This window comes from Balaenoptera acutorostrata, chromosome 5, assembly GCF_949987535.1.
Source record: "Balaenoptera acutorostrata chromosome 5, mBalAcu1.1, whole genome shotgun sequence".
Classification (NCBI taxonomy): Eukaryota; Metazoa; Chordata; class Mammalia; order Artiodactyla; family Balaenopteridae; genus Balaenoptera; species Balaenoptera acutorostrata.
Genome location: NC_080068.1, coordinates 100,311,722 through 100,325,165, shown reverse-complemented (window position 1 = coordinate 100,325,165; position 13,444 = coordinate 100,311,722). Strand labels below are relative to the sequence as shown.

The window sequence follows — 13,444 nt, the reverse complement described above, 5'->3', positions numbered from 1 at the left end:
TGAGCAAAGAGATAGGGCAGAGAATAACAAAGGACACCCTTGGCCTCCCAGAGCCAATCCCCTCATAAAGGAGACCATGAGACACACAAGCCAACAAATCAATAAGCGTGTTCACTGTACACCCTTCAGTAAGTACTTGACATCTCTGATCTTCAGTTTCCTCACCTACAAACCACAGGTTTTGCAAAGATTAAATGAGATGATATATGTAACATACCTGTAGGTATGTTGAATGGCAGCTATTATTTCTGCTCTTACTATTTCTCTGTCAAACTCCCTTTCACCCCTACCCCCCATATTTATTTCCAATTTCATAAATTAGGGTGTAGGGCTATTGGGTCCACAAGCTAAATATTCATCCCATAAATATTTACATAATATGTCCTAAGGATTTGTAAGGCTCCAAGCCAGAGAGGTTGAAGAAGCTGGATATATTCTGACTTCTGCTCTGCAAAAGAAATTGTCCAAAACTTGGAAATGGGCAAAGGAGATGACTGGGCATCTTTTCAGTGGAGTGAGGGGCATGATCTAAAGGACCTTCTGGGAATTATTGGATCTTACAGAGGTGTGTATTTGATAGTATTTATATTGACTAGGCTATATCACAACTCTGTAAAGGTAGAAGTTAAAACTGTAGAACACCAGGACTTCCCTGGTGGCACAGCGGTTAAGAATCCACCTGCCAATGCAAGGGACATGGGTTCGATCCCTGGTCCGGGAAGATCCCACATTCCACAGAGCAACTAAGCCCATGTGCCACAACTACTGAGTCTGCGTGCCTCAACTACGGAAGCCCATGCTTCATTATGGAGGGAAGAAAAATTACAAACGAAGTGAGAATATTGTTCTAGATCAGGGTTTTTTAACCTCAGTGCTCTTGACATTTGGGGCTGGATAACCCTTTGTTGTGGGTCTGTCCTGTGCATTGTAGGATGTTCAAGCATCCCTGACTTCTACCCACCAGACAGAAGTAGCGCCCTGCCCCCTTCCCCCGAATTGTGACAAACAAGTATTTTCAAAATCTAGAGTTTGATTTTTTTTTTTAAGTCACAGGAGAAATGACTGAGTTTGGGCAGAATTTATCAGCTATATTAAAGAGGGAGTCCCTGGTATCAGTTTTGGCAAGTGCTAAGCGTGACGGTCATGAACTGAAGCATACTGTGCACCCAAGCCGCTTAATCCATTCACATCACCTCCCCGGCCCTGGGGAGTCAGCCCTCAGTGACTTCCCATCGCCCCAGTCACAGCCTGCCCTGGAAGAATTGCAAAGTGAGTTGTTTTGAGAATGCAGCTACCTGCTTGGATTCCTCCGCTGTGACCTTCACAAACCTCCCCTGCTGTGTGCTTGCTCTGAGATTAGCCTACCACTTGGAGAAACTCGACATCTTACTTATAACTGTGAGCATAGAAGCATTCAGAAAAAAGAATAGGACAATTCATGAAATTTCCCATGGGCTAATGAGAAAGGGCCCGGTATGTAATAGGGCTTCAATAAATCTCAGAGGAAAACAAGGGGAATGGGGGGGAGCTATGAGCTCATAAGAAGACAAATGAAAGCAGTGATGAGATTAAAATTCACATTTTAAGGCAAAATAAGAAAAATTTAAACATAAAACTTCTTCTCTGCCCTTTGGTCTCCTCCGTCCCCACTGGTATGCATTGCGCACCTGCACTGGGTGTTAACCAGACCTCCCCAGAGGTAAAGATCAATTTTTCTCCTACTGGCGCCAGCCATGTAACTCCTTAGAAGATAACATTCCTTTCTCAATCCTGTAAAAGGTCATGATGACCCACCCTCACCTTGTACATGCAGAGATCTTCGGTGAACTTTATGTACAATGCCAATGCAGAATTTCCCTTAAAGACTGGTGCTGAACAGACTGGTCAGTTGACCTGGGGAGACACTGGACTGCACCTAATGGAAGTTCATAGCTTAAATACTTACTTATGCCCTTACCAATATTACCAGCTATACTACTTGTATTCTGCTCGTTTTACAAGATTATTGTTTCTTGCATTACCAAATGTGTGACTGAGCCTCAGATAAAATTAATGATGATTAGGTGACTTGAAATGATTGATCAAACGTATAGTTCTGTGAGATCAGTGATTGTGGGACTTCCCTGGCGGTCCAGTGGTTAAGATTCCACACTTTCCCATGACAGTGGGGGACCAGAAAATCTGCAGAGCATGGAGGGTAGAACCCTAGGCCTGGATGATAGAAAAATAACAACAGCTAACATTTTACTGAATGTTCACCATGCATTGGGCAGAATGCTAGTTTCCATGTGCCAACTCATTGGCCCTTATAATAACTCTATGAGGTTGGTTCTGATATTATTTGTGCTTTACAAATGGGGAACCTAGTACCAAAAGGTTAAGCAATGTTCCCAGGGTCCAGGCTCCCCATTAACGTGTGGGGGGCTCAGGGCAAGAGTACATGGAAGTCCATAGACCACATGTCAAATATTTGAAAGTTAAGAATCCAGCCAACAAATTGTTAAATAAAATATGTTCTCTCATCCTAAAAAAAAAAAAGAAAAAAGAAAAAGAAAAAGATTCGTGCTTCCAACGCAGGAGGTGCAGGTTCAATCCCTGGTCTGGGAACTCAGATACCACGTGCCATGTGGTGCAGGCCAAAAATTAAAAAAAAAGATCGATGATTGTAATAGTTAGTGTAACTCTAGATATGGGAAGAAGCAACAGGAGGGAACCATTTCCTGGACCATAACAGACCAATGAGACAGGCAGTCCAGAGGCTTTTGCTTACAGTTAACAGGGCCTAGTCCAGTAATAGCACGGTGAGTGGCCTATCAACGCAATCCTTGCCTGACCTGGGGATGAGCATTCCTAGCGCCGTGGGACAAATTGATCACGAAATGCCTCCCAAACCTTGGTTGAAATTAAGACCGAAAAGGAAGGGATTGTAAAATAAAGAATGTTGCCCACCATCCAGTCCGTAAGAATCAAGTCATTAGGCGCTGCAGCGGCTGACCTACACTACACCCTGGAAGGAATTCAGGGAGAAGATCAGGATGACATGCTCTGTGCTCTGGGAAAACTGGCAGAACAGGCCTTCGGGTAGTTAGATATTTTCAGGAGAAATTTTTTAGGAGCCTGGATTTCTGCATCTTCCCATACTTAGAAAAGCACTGAAACCACTAATTAAGATGTTTATCCCTCAGGACTAGCAGCAACCTTCTACTGAGATGTGTGCTTGATTGCAGGTACCCCCTTCACCAAAATCACATATATACTGGCTGGCCTCCCCCCTTACCTTTTTGGAGTAGTTCTCAGAGCTCTCTGACAGACTGACTGTCTCCCGGGTTATAATCCTCAGTTTGGCTTGAATAAAATTTTCCACACATAAATGCCGGAGGGTTATCTTCCCATTCACCTGTCATGCACCCAAGGCATGGCCTTACCCAGGCCCGACCAGTTGGCCACTCCTGCCTGTGACTTTGACTCTGGAGTGTGTGCTGCTGCAAAGACTGTGATGCCAGCTGCCAGAAACCGTGTCCTAACCAGGCTGTGTCCACTGCCTTTGCATCTGATTCTGTTCACCAGCCTCCTGACAAGGCCAGGAGCCATCCAACACCCTTCCAGTACGTTCCTTTCCTAAGATTAGCCAGAGTTGCTTTCTGCTGATGCCTGATTAATCAATGCACCACCTTTGGGACTTCCCTGGTGGTGCAGTGGTTAAGAATCCGCCTGCCAATGCAGGGGACACGGGTTTGATCCCTAGTCCGGGAAGCTCCCACATGCCGCGGAGCAACTAAGCCCATGTGCCACAGCTACTGAAGCCCATGCGCCTAGAGCCTGTGCTCCACAACAAGAGAAGCCGCCGCAATGAGAAGCCCGCACACTGCAACAAAGAGTGGCCCCGCTCGCCACAACTAGAGAAAGCCCGCGTGCAGCAACGAAGACCCAACGCAGCCAAAAATAAAAATTAATTAATTAATTAATTAAAAATACATACCACCTTCACCCCCCTCCCTCACCTTCACTTCACTTTCTAATCCATGGTCTCCTCTCCAGTCTCTCGGTGGCAGGGCTAACTCAGCCTCTCAGCAGGTACTGCTGGAGTCGTCTTCCTGAGCAAAGTACCTGGGGACGGGACTTAGGAAGATGAGTGATAGGAGTTATGCAAGGGCCGGATGGGATCCTGTCTTTATTTAGCATTTTGAGATTTGTTCATCACAGAGTTTGGGGCATCAATATGGATTTTTTTTAAATTGCATTAAAATATTATGTATCTTTACATGCCATTTGCAGCAACATGGGTGAACCTAGAGATTATCATACTAAGTGAAGTAAGTCAGACAGAGAAAGACAAATATCATATGCTATCACTTATATGTGGAATCTAAAAAAACATGACACAAATGAACTTATTTACAAAACAGAAATAGACTCACAGACATAGAAGACAAACTTATGGTTACCAAAGGGGGAGGGGGAGGGATAAATTGGAAATTTGGGATTAACAGATACATACTACTATATATAAAATAGATAACCAACAAGGACCTACTGTATAGCACAGGGAGCTGTATTCAATATCTTGTGACAAACCACAGTGGAAAAGAATTTGAAAAAGAATTTTTATATACGTGTGTGTGCGTGTTATGTGTGTGTGTATATATATACATATAAACTGAATCACTTTGCTGTACACCTGAATCATTATAAATCAACTATACTTCAATTTAAAGAAATTACGTATCTTAATTAATGAGCTTTTAGGCGCCCCTTACATTTTGTGCTGGCCCTGTATGACTCCATGCAACACTGGCCAAGACCAGAGCTTATCCACGCATTTCCCTTTGTTTACTAAACAAGTTCTTTGGGGCGTGGCTCTGCATGCAGCTATACTAAGCTCTAAGCCTGCAGAGATGACGAACACCAAGCCCAGCCCTCAAGATTGTCACCATCTAGTGGGGGAAACAAACAAAGGACACTCTGAATTCTAGGTGCACCAACAGAGAGCGAGGACAAGGTAAGTGTGGGCATAAAGAGAGGAATCAAAGCTCCGCTCAGCCCCAGCTGGATCAGGGAAGGCTTCCCAGGGGCCCTGGTGCTCAAGCTACTTCTCTGGAGTGAGAAGTTCACCAGGTGGAGAAGGAGGAGGACATTCTGAGCAAAGCAGTCAGCATTCCTAGGTGTCTTTCTGAAACTGAGCAGGATCCTATGGGGCCCTGCTGGGGAAAAAAGCCTTTCCATGTCCCCCCATTTCTTGTTTGTAGGAAAAAGGCTTCAGCCTCCTAGGCCTTCCCTGAACTCCAAAGGGCAGATTCACACAGTTACTAATTACTGGAGTGAGGGAAAGCAGAAACAAAGGAGGAGCAGTCAAGAGACAATGGTGCAGGGCTTCCCTGGTGGCACAGTGGTTGAGAATCCGCCTGCCAACGCAGGAGACATGGTTTCAAGCCCTGGTCCGGGAAGATCCCACATGCCGCGGAGCAACTCAGCCCATGCACCACAGCTACTGAGCCTGTGCTCTAGAGCCCATGAGCCACAACTACTGAGCCTGTGTGCCACAACTACTGAAGCCCACGCACCTAGAGCCTGTGCTCCACTGCAAGAGAAGCCACCGCAATGAGAAGCTCGCGCACTGCAGCGGAGAGTAGCCCCCGCTCGCCGCAACTAGAGAAAGCCCACACACAGCGACGAAGACCCAACACAGCCAAAAATAAATAAAATAAATAAATTATAAAAAAAGAACAAAAAAAGAAAGAAACAATGGTGCAGTGATGGGGCAGGGTCCTGGTTCCTCCTCAAGGGATATACAGAACAATCTGATACACATTTCTGAGTTCTGCCACAGGAACTAAGGCCCCCACACAGGTGGAGGTTGGTACCTTCAGGCTGAGCACAAGCACGTGGACCCCTTCTGGTTGGAATCAGAAAGCTGATGATTGATATTCCTGGAACACCACCCCGTAACCTCAACATCAACCAATCAGAGGAAGGTCACATAACCTGCAACCCTCCCTTCAAATTCTGCTTATAAAAACTCTTCCCCAAAACCCATCAGGGAGTTCAGGCTTTTTGAGCATGAGCCATCCATTCTTCTTACTTGGCCCTTGCAATAAACCTTTTTTCTGCTCCAAACTCTGACGTTTCAGTTTGTTTGGCCTCACTGTGCTTCCAGAACTGAACTTGGGTTTGACAACATTCAGATTCAGTCAGTGATATTGTAGGGTTGGATTGCAAAGTGTGTGGAACCCAATTTGGAGAAAATGAATAATGAAAAGTGAATCTAGAGCAGGAGGTTGGAAGGGGTCAGGCTGTGAAGGGGCTCATACACCAACCATGCTAAGGGGTTTGGACCATCTGAAGGCAATGGAGGAACCATCAATGGTTATAAAGTAGAGGAGTAATGGTATGACATTAGTTTTAGGTAGATTATTCCAGAAGGAGGGCTGGGGAGGAGGAAGCTGTGTGGTGTGGGAGAGAGGAGCCTGACAAGACACTACCCAGTGTGGGTGCTCAGGGGCTGGTTCACAAGGGCCTTGGTGTCCTATTCAGGAGTCTGGCTTTTTCCTCTATTTTGAAGAGCTCTGGCCTTTGGAATATCCATTAGATTAACTTCTCTTTGTGTTGCCTCTCTCCACCCAATTGCTGGCAAGAAGTCTAATTATTATATGCAGCAAATGTCTGCTGGCCTCAACACCCTAGATCGACAAAATAAAGTCTTGGGGACTTCCCTGGTGGTGCAGTGGATAAGACTCCATGCTCCCAATGCAGGGGGCCCAGGTTCAATCCCTGGTCAGGGAACTAGATCCCACATGCATGCCACAACTAAGAGTTCACATGCCACAACTAAGGAGCTGGCAAGCCACAACTAAGGAGCCCGCCAGCCACAACTAAGGAGCCCGCCTGCCGCAACTAAGACCTGGCCCAACCAAATAAATAAAATAAATAAATAAATAAATAAAATCTCATTTACATTTCTGTCCCAATTAGAAGTCTCCATGCCCTGCCCCACCCCCTTACCTAAGTAGAAAAGTAGATGCCTTTTAAAGTACCAATGAGGTATTTTGGGGAGTCCCCAAAGGTGTCTGTTCTCTGCCTTCATCCACCACTCAGAGCCCAACATGGCCTTCAGCTGCTGCTCTGACACCCATGGCCACAAAACCACCTGAGGAAGCCTGTCTCCTGCCCCTGCAGACACAGCCCATCACAGGACCCAACATCCTTATCACCACCATCTCCAAATTGCTACAGGGCCCTTAAAACGTGGAGCTCCACAGGTGCTGCACAGATCTGGGGTGTATGGCCTCATCCCCAGATCTGGGCCATAATTTGGAAGGCTAAAAGAATCCCCAGAGGGCGCCTGGCCCAATGGTTCTCAAACTCTAGCCCACCCATCACTGAGAGCCGGTCTGAGGGATTCCCCCACTAAAACCCAATAAGACCCAAATAAACCTGGATCTTCTTGCCCCTTAAGGCCTGCCTTCACACGCCGTGGCTTTCCAGGTACACCCCTCCACTATATCTGCCTCCTAAATGCCCTGCGTGGTGACTGCAGCCAGTCTCCCAAGGGACGAGGAAGCTGAGGAGAACATCACCCAGCATGAGGCCTGCAGAGCTTCCTTACCACCCCCCTTTTCTCACACCGCCACTCAGATCTGCCCCCTCCCTTCTTTCCAGAAACTCCCTGCTCACGTAGTCCTTGATGCTGGCAGGAGAAGCCGCAGGATTCAGTAGACTGTAGTTAGAGGATCACTGGAAGATGAGTACCAAAGGTTCCGGATCCTCAGCTCAGGGATCTTTCCTTCAATCGCACGATAGGGGAAAAGAGAATACTGGAGAAAGCCCAGACCAGGCCCCTGCATCACGGAAAGAGAGGCACCGTGGGGGGTGGAAAGGTGTGGGCATTAAGCTTTGCAGAACAAAAGGCACAACAGCGATGTGTATCTTACAAAGATAATACTTGATAAAAGCCCATTTACTCCCCCACTACCGGAAGCCTTTTCTCAAAGGGCTTCCATTCTGAGTGTGGTTTCGTAACTCTGAGGCAGGGAGCCCTAGAGTTTGCTCAGGACAGGAGTCTTAAGTCCCAGCCCCATTTCAAGGGGAGCAAACACCCAGGTGTCAGTTACATATGTTAGGTTACTAAATAAGATGTTCATTTAAGAAAAAAGCATCTATCCTCTACCTCAACTCAACACTTAAAATTGGCCTAGGAAAAGCCCTGAACTTGACTAGTAGTCAAGCAGCACACAAACAATAAGGATGTGGCCAGGACTGCTCCTTGCCCACCAATGTCCACTCACCCCTTCTTTCACTCATTGAGATCATGAATAAGCAGTACCCATAGCCTCCTCCAGTAAAGATTACATTTCCCAGCCTTCCTTGGAGCTATCACTAAATTCTGGTTATGCAGAATAAAGCCAGAGCGGTGTATGCAGTTCTCGGAAATGTCCTTAGAGGGCGTATTAATGAGGGTTCTCCAGAGAAACAGAATGGGAGATATATATGGAGATTTATTACTAAGAATTGGCTCACGTGATTTTGGAGGCTGAGGAGTTCCTCAATCTCCCAACAGCAAGCTGGAGCCCCAGGGAAGTCGGTGGTATACTTCAGTCTGAGTCTGAAGGCCTTAGAACCAGGGAAGCTGATAATGTAAACCTCAGTCCACAGACAAGAGAAGATGAAATGAAATGTCCCAGGTCAAACAGGGGAAAAAAAGAGGGAAATCCCTTCTTACTCAAGCTTTTGTTCTGTTCAAACCCTCAACAGATTGGACAATGCCCAAACCACACTGGGGAGGATAATCTACTAAGTTCACTCATTTAAGTGCTAATTTTATCAGGAAGCCCCCTCACAAACACACCCAGAAACAATGTTTAAACTGGGCACCTGTGGCCAGTCAAGGTGACACATAAAATGAACCATCACAGAGGGAGAGGGTGCCTCCTTCTTCATCTCTTCCTCCTACCTGCTGCCCAGAATTTGGATTGATGGTTGGAGCTCCAGCAGCCATCTTGGGCCATGAGTTGACCTTGAGAAGAGAAGCCATGCACAGCAGAGCAACATAAAAGGAAAAGTGCAGCATCACTCCAGCTCACACTGCCTTCCTTCCACCAGTGTTATCATGAGTGACAAACAAATTTCTATGAGGTTTAAGCTACAGTTTTTTGTTTTTTTGTTTTTTTTCTGTTCTGTTACTTGTAGCCAAACTTCCTCAAAACTAATAAAATGCCAATATATCACATCCAATGAAAGATGGTGGGTCCTGTGGGGGCTTTTTTGTCATTCATATCTGCCTTTATTAGTATAGTGTATTTGGACTCTCTCTCTCTAACCACAGACTCTTCATTCAGGGAAGGTCTGGCTATAGTTGCTACACATTTGATAGATAGAGCAAGAGGCTGGGAGGAGGGAGGACAAATTCTAAATTTAAGGCAGAACAAACCACTTCCTCCCTGTCATTCGTTTGTTCTTTTTAATTTAACCAATGCTGACTGACTCTGTGCCAGGTACTATGCAGTATCTCATCTAATCCTCACTGACAACACAATGAGGGAGGCATCATCCCCATTTTTCAGATGAGGAAACTGAGGTTCTGAGAGGTAAGGAAATGGCAGAGTGAGAATCAGTCTGCCTCCCTTGATTCTGCATTGATTATTTTTTTTAAATCATCAAACATATTTTCATTTGGCTAGTGGGAACTTGATTCCACAAACTTACTTCAACAAGGCAGAGAATGAAATAGTATGAAGCATCCAGTTCTCAGGTGATAAGGAGGCTGGGGTTGGTCAATCAGTTAACCACTATCTATTGAGCACCTACTGTGTGCCATGCACTATTCTTCAAGTGGGTCGTCACCAATGTGATGTTTACAGAGCACCTTTCCTCTGAAGTGCAAGCATCACTGTTTCTGTGCAGAACCCACACTGCCCTGGCACACTCTCGTGGTTCAGAAGAAAAAATAACAGCCAGGGGTACAGGGACCTAGGTCTGGTTCCATCTCTACCACCTGTCCACTGTGCGCCTTCAGATAGGTTGGGTAACCTCTCTGGTCTTCTGTCTCCCCTTCAGGGCCTTTGAGACTTTCCCCTGCCTTTGCTTGTGCTTCTTTTGAGTGTTCCTTAATTCAAACTTGGTCAAAGCTTGTCGGGCAGTGCTATTTAGAGTTGTCCAGAAAATTTCACTCTCAATGGAAATTCAGGAACCTTCCATTAGGTCCCCAAAATAATTCACATAAACAAACATCGGGCTTCAGTTGCAGTTTCCTTTTATAAAAGAGAGAAGACATTTGAGAAGGAACTGTTGTTACCGTTGAAATAGTCCCTGGAATCATGTTCTCACCTCCTCCTTGACTTTTTTCTTTTAGGAACCTCCTCTGGGAAAGAGTCCCGTTGGAATGTGTTTCCAAAATATATTTGGTGATAAGAACATGGGGCTCTTGATTAAACTAACAAACCAACAGAAGCAGTATCCCAAGTCAGTCTTGGAGTTGTGATTCTGCAGATCAGAATGAGGCCAGGAATAAATATTCTTACGAAGCGCCCAGGGCCTGGGCTAAACCAAGACTTGAGTCCACATCCTGAGGCTACATGGAAGTTGGAATCAGAAGTTTGAATCCTGATCTTCCTATTTATTAGCTGTGTGATCTTGGGCAAGTGTTCTACTCAACTCACAAAGTATTCATGAGCAAGGGTCCGTATGACACGCCAGATCATGTGCCTGGCTGAGGTGCTGATGGTGGAAGGTGAGAAGCCAGCCTGCCTATGGGTGTTGCAGAGCCTGGAGGGGAGACTACCAAAGAGCAGGTACCACTAAAGGTGAAGAATGCCACCAAAGCGGAGGGGGACCCCACAGAGGTACCCAGCACACCTGGCCCGGTCTGCAGGGGACGGGAGTGGCTTCCCTGAGAAAAGGCGGTTCAGGATGCAAAGGCTGACTAGGACTCGGCCAGGTGAGCAGGTTGGACGAGAGTCCTGCAGGTATCAGGACAAATGCGCAGAGACCAGATAAGTACCTGAACGCGGGCCTCCTGAGTCCAGAAAGAAATCCAGGAGGCGACGGGGTAGCCGTGGAAACGGGGATGGGAGGGGGAGGCAGATCACACGTGGTCTCATCCGCGCATGCGCTCTATTCTAAAGGCGGAAGGAAGTCCCTCAAAGATGAGGGGTGGTCATGGTGCCGTCGGATGTAGAAATCACGTTCCTGAGCCTCCGAATCTTCATCTGTAAACGAGGGGTTTTGAGGCGCCTCTACTTTTCTCTTTCCCACCTGTGGTCTAATTCTCCACCTAGGGAGCGATGTTTTCACACCGGAAGCCAGATCCTGTCCCTCCTTTGCTTAAAAGCCCCTGATGGCCCCCATCTCAGAACAGCGTCCAAAGTGCCCAGCGTGGCCTGTAACAATATGCCACGCCCTTCCCGGGCCTCCCTGTGGCCCCCAGGCCCCCAGCACACTTCCCCGCAAGTTGTGCCGCGGCTGCGTCCTCCGCCTGGGGTCTCAGACCCAGACGCCACTCAGCCCCTCCCGACGGCACCCCTCGCTGTCCCTTGAGGTAGCTCAGTTTTTCTTTGGAGCACATTCACCTGTCATCTCGTATATTTATTTGTCTAGTTCTTTCCTGTCTGCTCCCCCCAGTAGAAGGTGAACTCCCAGGGAGCAAGGATTTGGTGTCTGCTTGCTGCTGTCTCCCCAGGGTCTGGTGCAGAGCGCCAGCCCATGATATCAGAACAATACCTATCTCACATGTTTGAGAAGCTCAAATCATAGAAATATTGTATAAGTAGCATTGGGTTCAGTAAGTACTTAGGAAGTACTTCCCTGTTTCTTTCTACCCCAATCCCCCATCTTCCAGACTCCCGTTAGAAGTCCTTCCCAGGGCACCATTTACCCCTGAGCCCCCAATTGCCCCACTGGGCCCTCTGCCCCGCCTGCCAGCCCCTGACTCTGTCCCTGACTGACCTGCAGGTTTCGCACTGCCCCGCTGCTGGCTTGGCTGTGTCCCCGGAGGAGATGGGATGTGTCACGGTTGCCACACACTGTGGCCGAGGCTGTTTGGAGGTTGGCAACTCTAGTCATCGTCCTGCTGCCCCTGGACCCTGTGTGGTCAGGGCCTGGGTGTGGCCATCAACCTGGGCGGCATAAAATGCATGCCAGGGCATGTAATGAATCTGGACCCTTTTGCAGGGACAGAAAAAACAAAACCCTTCCTTAAGCTTTGACTGATGGCTTCTTTTCTCCTGACCCCGACACAAACAGATGGTTTTCATCTGATTTTCTCCAGCAGTGACCTGGGATCACGTGCAGAAAGCCTGCTGACTGCCCCTGTCCCTTCCTACAATCCACCTGCAAGGGTCGTGGAGATGGCAAGCAGTCTGCAACAGGGAGGCCCAGGCAATGTTCTGGAAAGGCTCTCTCCTCCTGCCTCTTACTCAGAACTCACAGGGATTTAAACAAAAAGCGGGGTCTTGCAGCACACGGGATCTTCATTGTGGCGCACGGACTTCGTTGTGGCACACATGCGGGATCTAGTTCTCTGACCAGGGATCGAACCCAGGCCCCCTGCATTGGAAGTGCTGAGTCTTACCCACTGGACCACCAGGGAAGTCCCCCAAGAGGGGGGAGGTCTTTAAAATCACCTAGATCAGGGGTGTTGAACCTGAGGCTTCTGATTGGCTGAGGGGTTTGGACTTGGGCTGTGAGCCTGTGTGCAAGATGGTGTCAGTCTGTGGACAGAGGGTGCTTGATTTTTTGATTCTCAGAACCGACCTGTGCAAACGTCCGGCCTGGGGAAGAGGAATAACTCATCTGTGATCACACCGTGGATGGCAGCTCAGTCTCCTGGGGCTCCGAGACCTCCATCTGCCAGGTCACCAGCGCTGCTCAGGACAAAACCACGGGCAGATAAATAACAACAAACACGGAAACAATAAAAACCAAGCTTAGAAGAAACAAAGCAAAAGGAGATCAACATGTTAGCTACAATCGTTTCTGGGAGCAGTGGGACAAAAGTCTTTCTCTTTTCTATTCTTTTACATTTTTTTCTGTATTTTCCAGATTTTCTATTTTAAAAGCCTTTTCTTGAAAGCATCATTAAAAGAAGAAAACTTTCTTTGAAGGAAAAAAAAAATCACTAGCATTGTATAAAAGTATCTCCATCCAACCCCTCTTTTTATATTTTTTTAGGTTTGAAGGTTTTTCTATTGTTCGAGTTTGTAAGGAATACATTTTGGTAACCAACTTTTCTAGAAAAAAAGCATGAGGTTTAAGAATGCATTAGTTTTCACTCTGGAAGTATTTAGTTTAAGGATTTCACAGAAATGCTTTAAAGGACAATTTTCATGTTCTGATAAGTTCTATAAACGGCAGAGTGCATTATTTGGAAAGATGCTTTTTTATGAATAGTTTTTTATTTCACTTACACTGTTGTAAAGTTTTATTTCTTCAGGGACTGAACAAAATTCAGGGA

At 46.8% G+C, this 13,444-nt stretch overlaps 1 protein-coding gene across 3 annotated transcripts in view; it reads right to left on the bottom strand.

Annotated features, from left to right (window-relative positions):
• Positions 1–12,763, bottom strand: part of PROM1 (prominin 1) — a 115,256-nt gene extending 102,493 nt beyond the window's left edge. The window contains exon 1 of one of the 3 annotated variants that reach the window (XM_007167338.2): positions 12,745–12,763. The gene's annotated coding sequence lies outside the window, so the exon portion shown is untranslated. Of the gene's footprint in view, positions 1–7,671; positions 7,692–11,937; positions 12,009–12,744 lie in introns of those variants that run through there. The other 2 variants (XM_007167335.2, XM_007167337.3) reach the window with 2 other exon arrangements.
• Between the last annotated feature and the right edge of the window lie 681 nt (positions 12,764–13,444).